The sequence below is a fragment of the Ictidomys tridecemlineatus genome, chromosome 2 (genome assembly GCF_052094955.1).
Source record: "Ictidomys tridecemlineatus isolate mIctTri1 chromosome 2, mIctTri1.hap1, whole genome shotgun sequence".
Classification (NCBI taxonomy): domain Eukaryota; kingdom Metazoa; phylum Chordata; class Mammalia; order Rodentia; family Sciuridae; genus Ictidomys; species Ictidomys tridecemlineatus.
The window spans coordinates 87,558,604-87,563,230 of NC_135478.1; positions in this window are offsets into that span (position 1 = coordinate 87,558,604).

Sequence of the window (4,627 nt, forward strand, 5' to 3'; positions counted from 1 at the left end):
CCACCTTATCTCCCGCTCGCTCTCCCGAGTGGCTGGCGTTCAAGAACCACAGGCCGCGCTGCTGTCCCTTCTAATTTTAAACCTGCCCTCGGACGCTCTCCTCTCCCTTCTCAGGGTTCCGGGAAAGGCCAGGGGGTGTCAGAGGGCCCCGCTGAGCCGCTGGGTCTGCAGAGGCAGTGGCATCCTTCTTGGTTCCCAGGGAGGGAGCCTGGAGCCAGGGGTCCCGGGCCAGGCCACTGGGAGGCCTGCCCTGGAGACAGCCATGGTCCGCCCAGGGCGCATGCTCTGGGCCTCTTTCTCGTATTCCTGACCGTGTGCTTGAGAAAGATGGCAGCAGGCAACCCGGACACGGTCAGCAGAAATTGGTGCCCATGCATTCTGAGTGGTCCTTTGACTGGACCCCAGGGCCAGGCATTGGTCATCTGTTAATGGAACTTCGATTCTCCTCTGAGACACCAGCCGGTATCCACTCCGAGCCCTTGAGGGAGGGGCCTCAGGGGATTTCCGCAGTGGAGCATAGCCAATTAGTGTGTTGCTAGCCAGCGATTGGTTCTGGAGGAGCACGTGGCCCAAGCCTGGCCAATGGGGTCCCAGGCTGAGGTTCCTTGTTGGAACCCCTGAGAGGAGTTCATTCATGCCTTGGGGTGGTGTTGCTCAGAGGGCGGGAGAGGCTGACTCCCGAGGCCCTGCGGTTTCCTGGGTATGAACGGATCCCCTGACCCGCACAGCGGTGGATATTTACATGCACAGCTTTTTAGAGTGACCCTCAAGCACCCAGGGAGTGATTATTTTATTTTATATTTTTAAGATGTCCAGCAAGAGCTGGAGGTGGATGGAGCCTAAGTCAGGAGAAGCCTCGCCAGGACAGAGAAAGAGCAAGCAAAAAACTTGGTCCCACCCGAGTCCTTGAGCGCAGCCCTGACTGAAGCCAATGCTCCTAGAATTTTCAGTCATTGGCGTCCTTAAAATCCCTTTGTTTTAGGTTTCCTTGGTTGTAACCAGTGCCCCGTTCCCCCCACCACCACAAAAATGCAGTGGGGATAACAAGGAAAGACGTGTCCTGTAAACATATCTTGGACCGAAACGTCTCTTTCAAACAGGTCTCTGAGCTGCCTCCCCTTAGTTCCATTTCTTGAATCACAATACTCAAACTCAGAGAGGTTAAGAAACCTGCCTAACATCACCCAGCTGGCTTTTAACCTGCCTCTTATATGCGTCTCCCTACATCTGCTTCTGAATGCCCCCCCTGGTGCTCTGAGCTTGGACTCCCCAAAAGGGAGCTTCTCTCCTTCCCCCATCTTGGCTTCTCCAGCTCATCTGGGGGGTGATCAGCCATCCGCTCAACCACCTGGAGGAGTCTTATAGTCCAGTTGGACCTCACTGTGTCGCAGGCCAGTCTTCCCTGTGACTTCCGCTTCCTGTAGAATCCCCCAGAGCATCTCCATCCCATCCCAGTGAGCCCAGCACATGGGCTGTACGCTCTGGGAAACACTCTCAGTACCCTGGGACCCCTTTCTCTATCAACTGTGACCCAACACAGGGGGCCACCACCGAGAACCGTTGTCTGTGCTGCTCTCCCCTGGAGCTGGTGGTACCTTGTCATGGAAGTCACGACACTCCTGAGCATGCTGTGCTTGATCTAAAGCCAGCTGTCTCTTGGCTGGACATATTGGATGTGGACATGTGGGAGCCTGTCTGCCTGTAGGTTTCCTACCATCTAGTGCCCGTGACCCCGCCCTCGCAGGCTGCATCACATGGGGAGAATTCCACAGGCGTTTCTTCTCCCAACCCCAGACTGGCTTCCTTCACTGGTGTTCTCCATGTGACTTTTACAGTCTGTTACCCGTCTGCCCTAAGACTAGTTTCCTCATCTGGAAGTCGAACACAACCTGGGTGTTTACCAGGGAGGATGAAATACAAAAACGCCCTCAAAGCACCTAAGCCATACCTCGCACCTGGACACATCCACTACATGGTAGTTTATTGCTACCGTGTTTACCATTATTATAAGGAAAAGTGTTTTGTGTGATCGTGTCCTTTTTGGGGTCACTTCTTAAGATGCCACTTCTTGATCAATCATTACAGACAGCTAGAACAGAGCTGTTGCATCCTAAAAATGAGCAGCACTTCTTTAATTAGCAGCCACAGGAAAAACCAGAGTGTCTCCACTCACACTGTTTATATTAACAGCTCTCAGTGATCACACATCACATAATAGACATTCCCATCCCACCACCCACGTGTGAAAAAAAGCCTTCCAGTTAATTGTATCTGAATAGATGTCTGCACCCTTCGAGCAAATGTTCAGAAGGGAAACTATCCGAAGCTTCCCTTTTCCTTACACGCTCAGAGTTGAACGTTGGCCCATTGAAAAAGCCCCAGAGAGGGGGACTGACTTTCATTGTGTTTCTGTCCGCGGAACGGTGGCTTCAGCGGTGCCAACTTGGTTTTTTGCAAAGCCAGACTCCTTCTCTTTTGCCCCACTCTCACCAGACAGCAGAGGCTGAGCCACCTGCCCACAGTGACACAGCCAGTGTCTCCCACACGAGGCAGAGGGTGCCAGGGTCGAGAGCGTGGGCGCTGGGTAGAGGTGGCTTGGGGTCACCTCCCAGTCCTGCCCCTTGCTGATTTCGATCTTTAGCAGGCTGTTGAAAGGTGTTCAAACAATAGTCATTCACAGCCTTATGTTTTCTTAAAAATGGGGATAATAGTGCCAATCTGATAGGGTTGTCATGCTAATTTGACAAGACAGTCTGTGTAAGTAGCTAGTGTGGCAGGGAATGAGAGCTGCCCTCCCTTCCAGACTAGATATCAGCTGTCATCTGGCCTCAGGGCCCTTGCACATGCTACTGGTGCTGCTTGGATGCTCTTCCCTCAGTCTTCTGGCTCCTTCTCATCTCCTTGAACCCTGCTTTGTTCATCCTATCAAGTGTCTCCCCAGACTCTTGCACCATATCACATTGAACTGTTTCCCCTGGGACATTAATTCGGACATCAAACTATCACATTGATACTTGTGTTGGTTGGTCCCCTGTACCTTTCCCCATCCTAGAGTCTGCCTCCTCAGCACATGGCACAGGTACCAAGTAGTAGGCACGTAGTAGGTGCTCAATAAATACTCAAATACTGAAAGAATGATGAATGGGGGGACATCCAGGGTATGAGCTAATGTTTGTTGGCCTCCAAATCCTGTGTTAAGCTACTTCGAAGGGGACAAGACCCCGAAGGAAGGAAAAAGCCCTTAAAGAGATACCCAGAGGGAACCCTTTGCAAGCCCTGTGAGGATAGGAACCCAAACTTGTGAGTCCTCCATGGGAGCAAGGCTGCTCTTAACTGTCGTAAACATTTACTTCTTGACAAGAGAATAATCTCAGGTAGGACCAGCATGTGTCAGTCAGGATGGGTGAAGTTTTGGTGCATCAACAAACAGCCCCCCAAATGTGGCAGCAAACCTGATGTATTCATCCAAATTCAGCCTGAATTCATCCGTATTTTGGGTTCCAGGCTAGCAGAGCAGTCACCTTGACATAAAGCAGTGAGAACCTGGTAAACAATGCCGTCTTAAGGCTTCTGCCTGGAAGTGACAGGTAGCCCTTTGTTCACATTTCATTCTATGTCTCCATCAAATTGTATTGCAATCATTTTAACAATCTGGGCCAGAAGCTGGGCCAGGCAACAGAGATATGAAAACTTGAGGAGTTTTCTTTTTCGTATAGAAGATTTTTAGTATGTTTGAGCCGTGACATTCTTTAAAAACTCATGAAAACTTCAGAGTTCCTATACCCCAAATTGCACCTTTGCAAACAATTTTGCGAATCATTTCAAGGATGGATAGCTTTCCTCAAAGTTCTTCCAGTGGCTGCTTAGGCTCCTGGGTGAAAAGCTTCTTGTCTCTAGGGACAGACCTGCCTAGTGTAACAGATCATAAATGGTGTATCTCAGGTGCACACAAATCAGAGCATGTGTGCAGAGGTGGAAAAGCCACACTGCTCTTTGGGACACAGTGGAGTAGGGAAGACGCCTGGTAGAGATTGGGGCTTGAGGGAGGTGCAGGGGTTCTCTGGCTGGTCTGTGGATAGGGTGGGCAACCCTAGCCAAAGAGGTATCAGTGAGGGTTTGGGGACCTCTGAGAAGATCCTAATGCAGATGCCCAGAAGTCTGAACTATTTCTGGTTTATCACTTGATTGGGAAATGAGAGCCAATGTCTTCCCCTTAGTATTCCCTGCCATCTCTCCAAACCTCCACGGCCGCATCAAATGAATGCCCCCCGCCCCTCCCTCCTTAACATCGTCTGAAAGCCCGAGATAAAAGGCTCCATGTTAATAAAATATCATCATGAACGCTGAAGAACTCCAGTCCTCTGGTTTCACCTTTCAAGGCTGCAGGCTTTGGGCCCACGGTCTGCTTGATAGGAGTTTCAGGTGCAGTTTGGGTGTCTTTGTCTTGTTACTTTTTTTTTGAGAGTCAACAATCCTATAAAGAGAATGGATGAGGAAGGCTGGTCGTTCCACGCGAGTGGCACGTGTGTGTGTGTGTGTGTGTGTGTGTGGTGTGTGGCCTGTGTGTGCAGGTGTACATTTTTTTTTTTTTCTGAAAACGAGAGTACTCGGTGCCACTGAATTTGGG